This window comes from Cebus imitator, unplaced genomic scaffold (genome assembly GCF_001604975.1).
Source record: "Cebus imitator isolate Cc_AM_T3 unplaced genomic scaffold, Cebus_imitator-1.0 Scaffold345, whole genome shotgun sequence".
NCBI classification, from domain to species: domain Eukaryota; kingdom Metazoa; phylum Chordata; class Mammalia; order Primates; family Cebidae; genus Cebus; species Cebus imitator.
Genome location: NW_016107660.1, coordinates 2090534 through 2103314, shown reverse-complemented (window position 1 = coordinate 2103314; position 12781 = coordinate 2090534). Strand labels below are relative to the sequence as shown.

Here is a 12781-nt window from a genome sequence, read left to right as displayed (position 1 = left end):
AAAAAAAAAAAAAAGAAATGGAGCAGGACTCCCGTGCTGATCAGTATTGGGATCGTGCCTGTGAATAGCCACTGCACTGCAGCCTGGGCAATATAGTGAGACCCCATCTCTAAAAAAAAAATTGAAATCATATCAAGTCTTTTATTCAATCATGATGGAATAAAAACAGACATCAAAATTTCAGCTAGATAGAAGGATTAAGTTCTAGTGTCATATACCCTGTAGGGTGACAATAGTTAATAATATTACATATAGTTTGAAATAGCTAGAAAGAGCATATTGAAACACATTCCCAACACAAAGAAATAATACCTATTTGGGATGATGAATATGCTACTTATCCTGATCTGATCTGATCACTATACATTATATGTATCAAAACTTCACTATATACCCGGTGACTATCTACAATTATTTGTCAATTAAAATTAAAATTAAAAAAGAATTGGAGCCATTACCTTAATCGATCACATAATTATCAATTATAATTATTATATCAATTTGATTCATTTCCTTGATAAGTAATCTGAGGCTTAAATAATATGAGTTTATAGAGTTCTTAGAACTGTTAGTGAAATTGTTTCTGGAGCTTGCCATAGCTGCCTTACCATTGACAGATAAGCATCTCAGATATCTTTACTCATCCCTTTATCTGCCAGACCGCTACTGACTGCAAGAGTGATGGAGCATTTAGTGTTTTTATCTTAAGCCAATTTCCAACCCTCCTCTAATTGGCCCTCAGGATCACTACATCAATATGTCTCACATCTCCATTTGCCTTGTGCACCAGTAGAGGTTCAAACACTTCTCAGATTTTCTACCTCAATTTATCCATGAATATGGCCCCCTTTCCTTCTTGTTCTTAATGGCCTGAACACTTCCCATGCCCTCCGAGACTCATGATCTCTTATCAACATCTATAATATTTTCTCTGAGCTTTCCCTTCATTTCATGCCCTAACTGAAACCCAACTGTTCCCTAAGGTCACTGGTTGCCTGCAGTCCTCTGCAAGGGATGTGTGTTTTGTTTGTTTTGTTTTTTCTCTTATACCATGCACCTCTGGGCTTGAAGATGAGACATAAGACCAGTATCCTTCTTGCCTCCTATTGCAGCTTCATACATTGTTCTCTTTCCTCTTCAAAAATTTAGATCCTTTGAAGTTTATGCTATCAGATGCTACAACCCCAAATATTGTTATACTATTGACATTTAAGCCCCCTGTCATTCACTGAGGATTTTAGCACCTGCCTCTCTATCTTCCTATCCATCCCAACTCCTGTCACTGTGAAAGGAAAATAAATCTTGGGCCCCAAAAAAACTAAAAGGAAAAAAAAAAAAAAAAACTAAAGGGAAAAGCCACACTGGGAACTGCTTAGGGCAAATCTGCTTCCCATTCTATTCAAAGTCACTGAGATAGATGTATATCTGATCGCCTCCTTCGGAGAGGCTAATCAGCAACTCAAAAGAATGCAACCATTTGTCTCTTTGGGATGATGAATATACTAATTATCCTGATCTGATCCAAGACCTGGAAACTCCCTCCCTGTTTGGAGTTGTCCTGCCTTTCTGGATAAACCAATAAGTTTATCCATAAGTTGCTTACATACATAAGTTGCTTGATGTCTCATGTCTCCCTAAAATGTATAAAGCCAAACTGATCTGACCAGCTTGGGCACATGTCATCAGGATTTCTTGAGGCTGTGTCATGGCCACGTGTACTCAACTTTGGCAAAATACACTTTCTAAATTAACTGACACCTGTCTCAGATATTCAGGGTTCACATCGTCAATCTTGATGTATAATCAAACCAACAATGAGACCTCTTAGTTCCTTGACCTCCTCAACTCTAATATTTTTTTTAAAATCTCACATCAGCTGCCCACTTCCATGGGCATATATTTGCCCAATAATTATACTCCTTGATCCAAGCACCTCATTCTCTGACCACTATCCCTGTCTTTCAAGTGATTTCATCTAATATCTCACTTCAAAATTTTATTTTACTTCATTACAACTTCCAATTCACTGAGTCTGTTATTTTTTTCATTATCCATTACCCCTTCAAAGACACACATCCCACTGAACCCCTGAGATTCAATGGCTATCATCATAGTCACTGACTGAGATCAGGGCAAGTGGTTTCCTCCTTATAAAGATAACTCAAGAGCTGCAAACAAGCCGGGCGCGGTGGCTCACGCTTGTAATCCCAGCACTTTGGGAGGCCGAGGCAGGTGGATCATGAAGTCAAGAGATTGAGACCATCCTGGTCAACATGGTGAAACCCCATCTCTACTAAAAATACAAAAAAATAGCTGGATATGGTGGCACGTGCCTGTAATCTCAGCTACTCAGGAGGCTGAGGCAGGAGAATTGCCTGAACCCAGGAGGCGGAGGTTGTGGTGAGCCAAGATCGCGTCATTGCACTCCAGACTGGGTAATGAGCGAAAGTCCGTCTCAAAAAAAAGAGTTGCAAACATCACATTTCGCACCCTATTGGATCAGTTGGGAAGTGAGGCCTTTGGGGAGTTATTTAAGTAATGAGGGCTCTGCCCTTATAAATGGATACATGCCTTTATAAAAAAACTTGAGGGGGGAAATTCAGTCTTTTCCACCCCTTCCACTCCTTCTATTATGTGAGGACATGGCATTCCTCCCTTCCAGAAGCTGAGAGCAGGTTCTCACCAGACACTGAACCTATCAGCTCCTTAATCCTGGACTCCTAGCCTCCAGAACTGTGAAAAATAAATTTATTTTTATAAATTACCCAGTCTCAGATATCTTGTTGTAGCAGCACAAATGAAATAAGACAACTGGCTAAAATTCAGGGCATTCTATTATTGAAAAGAAAAGAGGATGTGACTATTTGGGGACAGTTAGTGATGTCTGCACATTAGTTCAGCCGAAATGCCCACCTATTCTGTGCTTTCCCACAAGTAACTAACACACCAGAGGAAAGTATGCAGCCATGATTCTCACTCCAAATCTCAAGTGAGCAGTCAATTCTACATAACAAACTTATACACGTATTTAATACATTTGATCTTCTGTGCTCAAGAAATGGCTATTTTGAGGCCGGGCACGGTGGCTCACGTCTATAATCCCAGCACTTTGGGAGGCCGAGGCGGGTGGATCACGAGGTCAAGAGATCAAGACCATCCTGGTAAACATAGTGAAACCCCGTCTCTACTAAAAATACAAAAATTAGCTGGGCGTAGTGGCGCACACCTGTAGTCCCAGCTACTCGGGAGGCTGAGGCAGGAGAATTGCTTGAACCCAGGAGGCGGAGGTTGCGGTGAGCCGAAATCGCGTCATTGCACTCCAGCCTGGGTCACAAGAGCAAAACTCCGTCTCAAAAAAAAAAAAAAAAAAAAAAAAAAAAAAAAAAAAAAAAAAAAAAAAAAAACCCCTTTTAAAAAAAAAAAAAAAAAAAAAAAAATGGCTATTTTGTGTGTTCTCTTTTCTCAAACCTCTCACAATCCCTTACTATCACTTCACTCTCAGCTGGTAACTATCTCGTATTTTATAGAAAAAGTGAAAGCAATCCCAGGAACTTACTTTTCTTTCCCCACTAAATCTACTAGCCCATTCTAACATTCTTTTCTCTCATTTCAATTCTAACTTTCTTTGACACATTCTTTTCTCCTTTTACAGTACACAGAAGCTCCTTGTTCCTAGCAGGGATGAACACCTCTCAAGCCTATCTTTTCCAGCCTTTCTCAAGGACAAATGTCTGTAATAGCAATTTCTCTTGTAGTATTATGTTTTGAATTTCTGTTGGATTATTTCCAAGTTAGGAAATAGCCTCTAATAAATCCCACCTGCAAAAAATTATTAGAAGAGAGGACTCTGGGAAGATAGCAGGGTAGAGAGCACCTGAAATCTATCTCCCCAGCTTGACAACAACTGCACTGAGGGAATCTGTCTTACCTAGCTATTTGGAAACTCTAGAGTCTATTGAAGGCTTGGAGCTTCCAGGAGTAGGCTTGGATGGTAAATTGCAGTAAATTCTGGTCAATTTCAGCACTTAGCACAATAGCAGCTAGGCATCCCCCACCCCCAGCCCTTTGGCTGGCTGGCAGGCAGGCAGCCATGCACACGAATAGCTTTCCTATATCTTGTAGATGCCAGAGTGGGTAAAAAGGACCCTTTCCTGCAAATATCAGGGACCTGGACTCTAATCATTGATTGCTGTTTCTGATCACAAAACTGCAGACAAAGAGGCAGGTAGCCATTGTTGCTGCACCTCTCCCCACTGTTGTATGCCCCTCCCCCTCCAGCTGAAGCAACTTCTAGGGGATTAAAAAGCTAGCACCCTCTACTCAGTTTATTTTTCTTTTCTTCCTCTTTTTCAGAGCCATGTGTTAATGACTAGGACTTTCAAAAGCAACTACATATGTAGGAGATATGAGAAAGTCATCGTGTATGCTCAGGGAAAAGTGCAAGCTTAGAAGAGATCTGAGAAAGACCTTAATTTATATCTCAGACTGACACTTGACACAAAGGCAGCCTACAACAGTTTTAAAAAGCAGCAAACGCTGGGGAAGAGAGAGAATCTGATTTCCAGAGTTACTACCTTATTAGATTCAAATGTCCAGTTTTCAACCAAAAGAAAAATTACAAGATACACAAATAAATGGGAAAGTATGGCCCATTCAAGGGAAAAAATCAACAGAAACTGTCCATGAAAATAAAGCTGATGGTGGCTGAACCAGACAAACACCTTAACAAAACTGGCTGCGTGAAGTGGCTCACGCCTGTAATCCTAGCACTTTGGAAAACTGAGGCAGGCAGATCACTTGAGGTCAGGAATTTGAGACCAGGCTGGCCAACATAGTTTTTTTTTTTGTTTTTGTTTTTGTTTTAGTAGAAACGGGGCTTACTAGAAGCCCCATCTCAACTAACAATACAAAAATCAACCAGGTATGGTGGTATGCGCTTGTAGTCCCAGGTATTTGGGAAGGTTGGGCAGGAGAATCAGTTGAACCCAGGAGGTGGAGGTTCCAGTGAGCTGAGATTGTACGACTGCAATCTCCACCCTGGATGACAAAATGAAACTCCGTCTCAAAATAAATAAATAAATAAATAAAGACCTTAACAGAACTATCTTAAAGATGCTCAAAAGAACTAAGGGAAAACGTAGAGAAAAGTTAAGAGAATGATGTACGAACAAAATGGAAACATCAATAAGGAAGTAGAAAAGCTAAAAAGAAACCAGAAAAGAAAAAAATCTGGAGCTGCAAAGTACAAAACTAAAATAAAAAATTTAGTAAAGGCATTCAAAGACAGATTTGTTCAGGAAGAATTAGTGAACTTGAAAATAGGACAGTGGAAGTTATTGATTGCGAGAAGCAGAAAGAAAAAGAATTGAAGAAAAGTGAGCAGAGCTAAGAGACCTATGGGACACACTCAAGTGGATGAACATATGCATTGTAAGAGTTCCAGAGGGAACAGACAGGGAGAGAGTAGAGAGAATATTTAAAGAAATACTAGGTCTATGGCCATACCACCCTGAACACGCCCAATCTCGTCTGATCTCGGAAGCTAAGTAGGGTCAGGCCTGGTTAGTACTTGGATGGGAGACTGCCTGGAAATACCAGGTGTTGTAGGCTTATTTAAAAAAAAAAAGAAAAGAAAAAAGAAAAAAATAATAGATGAAAACATTCTAAATTAAATGAAAAACATGAATATAAACATCCAATAAACTCCAAGTAGGATTAACTCATACAGGCCAATTCCAGCATACAGTACAGTCAAACTGTCAAAGGTCAAAGGGAGAATCTTGAAAGCAGCAAGGGAAAAGCCACTCATCATATACAAGAGTTTCTCATTAAGATTATCCACAGATTTCTCATCAGAAACTTTTGAGGCTAATATACACAAGGTGCTAAAGGAAAAAAAAACCGTCATAGAAGAATTCTGTATTCAGCAAAACTGTCCTTCAAAAGTGAGGGAAAAATTAAGACATTCCTAGATAAATAAAAGCTGACAGAGCTTTTGTTTACCTAGCTTATCACTATCCTTGATGTCACTTGTTATCACTAAACCTGCCCTACAAGAAGTGCTAAATAAACTCCTCCAGGTTAAAATAAGACAGTAACATAAAGCCATATGAAGAAATAAAGATCTCATTAAAGGTAAATACATGGGATATTACAAAACCTAGTATTGGCCGAGTGTGGTGGCTCACACTTATAATTCCAGCGCTTTGGGAGGCCAAGGCAGGCGGATCACCTGAGGTCGGGAATTTAAGACCAGCCTGACCAACATGGGGAAACCTCGTCTCTACTAAAAATACAAAATTAGCTGGGCATGGTGGCGCATGCCTGTAACCCCAGCTTCTCAGGAGGCCAAGGCAGGAGAATCACTTGAACCCAGGAGGTGGAGGCTGTGGTGAGATCATGCCATTACACTCCAGCCTGCGCACTCTGTCTCAAAAAAAAAAAAAAGCTAGTATTGAGGGCATTTATATTAAGTAAATTAGCCAGGCACAAATATCATATGATCTCACTTATATGTAGAATCTAAAAATGTTGAACTCACAGAATCAGAGAGTAGAATGATGGTTAACAGGGGATTGGGGATGGTGAGGGTTGGTAAGATTCTGGTTCAAGGATACAAAATTTCAGTTAGCTAAGAGGAATAACTCCAAGAGATCTGTTGATTCGTAAAGACTATAGTTAATAATAATGTATTATATCCTTAAAAATTGCTAAGAGGCCGGGCGCGGTGGCTCACGCCTATAATCCCGGCACTTCAGAAGGCTGAGGTGGGTGGATCATGAGGTCAAGAGATGGAGACCATCCTGGTCAACATGGTGAAACCCCGTCTCTACTAAAAATACAAAAATTAGCTGGGCATGGTGGCACGCACCTGTAGTACCAGGCACTCGGGCGGCTGAGGCAGGAGAATTGCTTGAACCCAGGAGGAGGAGGTTGCGGGGTGAGCCGAGATCATGCTATTGCACTCCAGCCTGGGTAACAACAGCGAAACTCTGTGTCCCCCCACTCCAAAAAAATTGCTAAGAGTATATTTTAAGTGCTCCTACCACAAAAAATAATAAGAATGTGAAGTAGTGCACATGTTAACTTGACTTAGCCATCCACAATGTATACATATTTCAAAACATGTTGTACGCTATAAATATATACAATTGTTGTCAATTGACAGAAAAATAAATGTTTTTAAAAGGTCATGTTATTGTAACTATGTTTTGTAACTCTACATTTTTTCTACATGTTTTAAGAGGCTAATACATTTAAAAAGAATTATAGCCTGGGTGTGGTGACTCATGCCTTTAATCCCATCACTTTGGGAGGCCGAGGTAGGCAGATCATCTGAGGTCGGGAGTTCCAGACCAGCCTCACCAACGTAGATAAATGCAGTCTCTACTAAAAACCCAAAATCAGCCGGGTGTAGTAGCACATGCCCGTAATCCCAGCTACTTGGGAGACTGAGGCAGGCGAATCACTTGAACCCAGGAGGCAGAGGTTGCAGTTAGACAAGATGGTGCCATTGTGCTCTAGTCTGTGCAAGAAGAATGAAACTCCCATCTCAAAAAAAAAAAAAAAAAAATTATTAAGTTCTAGCTAATACAATAAGAAATGGAAATAAATATATACATATTGGAAAGAAATAAAACTGTCTTTGTTGGCTGATGTCATGATTACTTATGCAGAAAATCTTAAAGAATTGACCAGAAAAAATCTCCTAGAACTAAGTGATTTTTTTTTTTTTTTTTCTGAGACGGAGTTTCACTCATGTTACCCAGGCTGGAGTGCAATGGCGCGATCTCGGCTCACCGCGACCTCCGCCTCCTGGGTTCAGGCAATTCTCCTGCCTCAGCCTCCTCAGTAGCTGGGATTACAGGCACGCACCACCATGCCCAGCTAATTTTTTTTTTGTATTTTTGGTAGAGACGGGGTTTCACCATATTGACCAGGATGGTCTCGATCTCTTGACCTCGTGATCCACCCGCCTCGGCCTCCCAAAGTGCTGGGATTACAGGCTTGAGCCACCGCGCCCGGCCAGAACTAAGTGATTATAGCAGGGTTGCAGGATACTAGGTTAACACACAATAGCTAATTACTTTCCTGTATGCCAGTAAAGAACAAGTAAAATTTAAAAGTAAAAATAATATTGTTTACATTAGCACCTCCAAATGAAATACTTATGTATACTATAAAACAAAACACAATAAAAACAGAAAGTAATGTGTTAACGAGGACATGGAGAAATTGGAACCTTGTGCGTTGGTGGGAATATAAAATGGTACAGTAGCTGTTGGTTTCATTGGGGAATTGTACTAAACATTAAAAAAGAACTAACACCAATCCTCCTGAAACTTTCTGTTTTTGAGACGGGGTCACTCTTATCACCCAGGCCGGAGTGCAGTGGCACAATCTTGGCTCACTGCAACCTCCACCTCCCTGGCTCAAGTGATTCTCCCGCCTCAGCCACCTGAGTAGGTGGGATTACAGGCATGCACCACCATGCTCAGCTAACTTTTTTTTTTTTTTTTTTTTTTTGAGACAGAGTGTCATTCTGTTGCCCAGGCTGGAGTGCAGTGGTGCGATGATGGCTCACTGCAACCACTGTCTTCAGGGTTGAGGCGATTCTCCATATTGGCCAGGCTGGTCTCATACTCCTGACATTGTGATCCGCCTGCCTCAGCCTCCCAAAGTTCTGGGATTACAGGTGTGAGCCACCACACTTGGACCTCCTGAAACTTTTCAAAAAAAAAAAATGAAGAGGTGGGAACACTTTATAACTCATTCGATGAGGCCTGCATTACTGTGATACCAAAGTTAAACAAAGACACAGGAAAACTGCTGACTGTTATTCCTCTGGACACTGATGTAAGAATTCTCAACAAAATACTACTAACAAATCAAGTTCAGCAGCATATATAAAAGATAATACACCATGACCACATGGAATTTATTCCTGGAGTCTGAAGATGGTTCAACATACAAAAATTGATCAATGTAATACATCACATTAACAGAACAAAGAAAAAGCCCATGTGATTATCTCAATTAGAGCAGAAAAAGCATTTACCAAAATTCGACATCCTTTCATAATAAAAACGCTCAACAAACTAGGAATAGACAAAAACTATCTCAACATAATAAAAGCCGTATACTTAAAAAAACAGTGAACATCATACTCAATGGTGAAGTACTGAAAACTTTTCCTTTAACATCAGAAACAAGGCAAGGATGCCCACTTTTCCCACTTCTGTCAACATACTACTGGAAAGTTCTAGCTAGAGTAATTAGGCAAGAAAAAGAAATACATGACATCCCAGTTGGAAAGGAAGAAGTAACATTGTCATGGTTCACAGGTGCTATTATATGTTAAAACAAAAAAACAAAAAAACCTCTAAAGACTCCATAAAAAATTATTAGAATAAAAACATTTAGTAAAGAAGCAGGATACAACTCAACACATAAATATCAACTGAGGCCGGGCACAGTGGCTCAAGCCTGTAATCCCAACACTTTGGGAGGCCAAGGCAGGCAGATAGCCTGAGGTCAGGAGTTCAAGACCAGTCTGGCTAACATGATGAAACAACATCTCTACTAAAAATACAAAAATTCACCGGGCATTGTGGCAGGCACCTGTAGTCCCAGCTACTTGGGAGGCTGAGGCAGGAGGCTGAGGCAGGAGGCTGCAGTGAGCCAAGATTGCAAGACTGCTGCTTTGACTCTGCTGTGCATTACAATAATACATCCACTTTGCCTTTGTTACCTAGTGCTGACCCTTGGACCCTGTCACCCCGAGATCCAATTACTCCCACTCTATTTACCTTTTCCAATTGGATGGCTGTAGTTCTCTCTGTAAGGTCTGTCCTACAGAGAAGAGTAATCATGGAGCTCTTCCAGGGTGCTGAGGTTCCCCTTACGAATTTATTTCTCAAAGTATTGGTGAAAGGTATGTCTTCTGGCTCCTCCCAGTGTGGTAAATAGGTCATAAATGACAAATCCACCCTAACATTTTAATCTCCCTAACCCTTTGAATCCATTCTTCTATATTAAATTAAGAGAGATGGTCATCTCCAACTCACTCTTGATGGGCCATTTTTTGACCCATGTTTCAGCCAACCAACCAAACTGTTAGAACCCTTTCTGACTCTCTGAGAGTTAGAAATAATGTAATATTCCTGTAATATTAAATGCAGAATCTCTACTTAGTGAGCCCATATCTATACACTTGGACTGATTCAACTTTATGTTTCTTCTGCTATTATCCCACCCTCTTAATATTGATTCCCATGCATGTTCCGCAGATTTCTCCTTATATAAATCAGAAAACTCAAGTAGTTCTTTTGGAGCGTAGTGCCCCTTCTCATGGGTCATACTTTATAACTTAAAGTAGGCCCTGTAGGGATGACAGGGGTAGATTATTTCCTGAGGAGAACCAGCATTGTCTTGCATAGCAACTGCCTCAGATGAAGCCTATTTACTCAGGGTTAATTATTTCAGACTGAGGTGGAAATACTGAAACCACTGTGGCTAGGAAGGCTGCTACCACCCGAGGTAGGGAGACCTATGCCATTCAGGGTGGGGAGGAGGCCACTTTCCCTGGGATTGGGGAGGATACTTTTGCTGGGGATGGAGAAACCTCTTCCGCTGGCAAAGACGCGTCAGAATTTAGGGTCTCACTGTCTGTAGTTTCATCAGAGTCTTTCTACATGTGCCCATCCCAACTTACAGGATCCCACTCTTTCTCAACCAATGCCATGACTTTAATGGTAGATACCATGTGAAGCTGGGAGTTCAACTTGCTTTGTAATTCAGCCAATCACACAATGAGGTTCTGAGTTTGATTTTCAGCAGTTTCGGCCCTGTATCTACAGGAGATAATGATTTTTCAGGGCACAACTACAAGTTTTTAAGTCATTTATACAGTGCATGAGCTGGGAATTTGAATCCCCAAACTCCTCCTTTTCTTTTACCACTTAGTCCTACATTAGAAGCCAATGTCATTATATTCCTTATTTTCCAAAAATGCTCAAAAGTGTCATATACAGAGTCACTTAGCTCCTTGCTTCTTATAAGTATTAATTAGGAGTATCCAATGCAGATATTTTATATATCTCTAGAAACAGTTCACTCCATGGACCATCAGTACTTTCTGTTCCTCTAGAACCACTCTCGGTACCAAAATATTTTATCGATCAGAGTTCTCCAGGGAAAGAGAACCACTGGAGACCACACATACACACACACACACACAGAATTGGCTCACATGATTGTGGAGGCCAAGAAGTCCCATGATCTGCCTTTTACATCTGGAGAACCAAAAGAGCCAGTAGTGTATAGTAGTCCCCACTTATCTGTGGGTTTTCCAAGACTTCTAGTGGCTGCCTGAAACTGCAGAGTACCAAACCCTATATACACTATTTTTTCACACACACACACATATATATATACACACACATACACACACACACATATATATACATATATACAGTGAAGTTTAATTTATAAATTAGGCACAGTAAAAGATTAACAACAATAACATAAAATAGAACAGTGACAACAATATACTGTAATAAAAGTCATGTGCTGTTTCTTGCTCTCTCTCTCTAATGTTCTCAAATTATCTTACTCTAGTATATAGTCACCTATCTTCTTTGTGTGAATGATGTGAGATTATAAAATTTCTGAAGAAATTTCCATAAGTAAACATAAGTTTCAAATTACATGCTGTTCTGAAAAAAAATAAATAAATTACATGCTGTTCTGAATATCATGAATGACATGGACACTGTGACATAAATGAAATTGCCAGAAATAAGCAATTTGTAGGTTTTAAATTACACGCTGTTCTGAATATCATGATAAAATCTCACACTGTTCTGCCCTGTCGCACCTAACTGCAATTAGTCGCTTAGCCATACAGGTTATCAGATCAACTGGCCCCATATCACAATACTTATATTTATTTAAGTAATCCTTATTTTACTTAATAATGGCTTCAAAGTGCAAGAGTCATGATGTAATATTTTTGGACCTCAGTTGACTGCAGGTAATTGAAACTTCAGAAAGCAAAACCATGTATAAAGGGGGACTACTGAAATTCAGTCCACATGTAAAGGCCTGAGAACAAGAAAAGCTGATGTCCAAGAATAGAAAAAGATGCATGTTTCAGCTGAAACAGAGAGAATGAATTCACCCTTTTGATGTTTGGTTCTATTCATGCCCTCAATGGACTGGATGATGCCTGTCCACACTGGTGAGGACAATCTTTTTCACTCAGTCTACTAATTTAATTGCTAATATTATCCAGTAACACCCTCACAGACACACCCAGAAGTAATGTTTTACCAGCTAGCTAGGCATCCCTTAGCTCAGTCAAATGAATACATAACATTAACTATCACATAAGGATTCTACCCAGTGTTCGGGAAAGCATGGACCTACTGATACCTTGGTTTTAAACTGCTAGCCTACAGAACTGTCAGACAATAAATTCTTGTTGTTTTAAGATACCTAGTTTGTGGCACTTTGTTACAATAGCCCTGGGAAACAAATATGCTTTCCTTGTTATCCATATGAAAAGATATTCTAGAGTCACTTTGTCTTATTTTGGGCAATAATTGGTAATTTCATATGGTTTAAACATTTCTTTTTATCCCAGTCCTGGAGTCAGTAGTATCTGTGAAGAGACATTATTCCTTGGAAAATACTATTTCAAGATGATAATCTGGGAGCAAGAGGTGCTCCCAAATACTACAGCACTGGACTTGTCATTTTTTTTTTTTTTTTTTAGCTT

The 12781-nt window shown here is 39.9% G+C and overlaps 1 pseudogene; it reads left to right on the top strand.

Annotated features, from left to right (window-relative positions):
• The first annotated feature begins 5491 nt into the window (after nucleotides 1-5491).
• On the top strand, nucleotides 5492-5610 carry LOC119467883 (annotated as a pseudogene).
• The last annotated feature ends 7171 nt before the right edge of the window (nucleotides 5611-12781 follow it).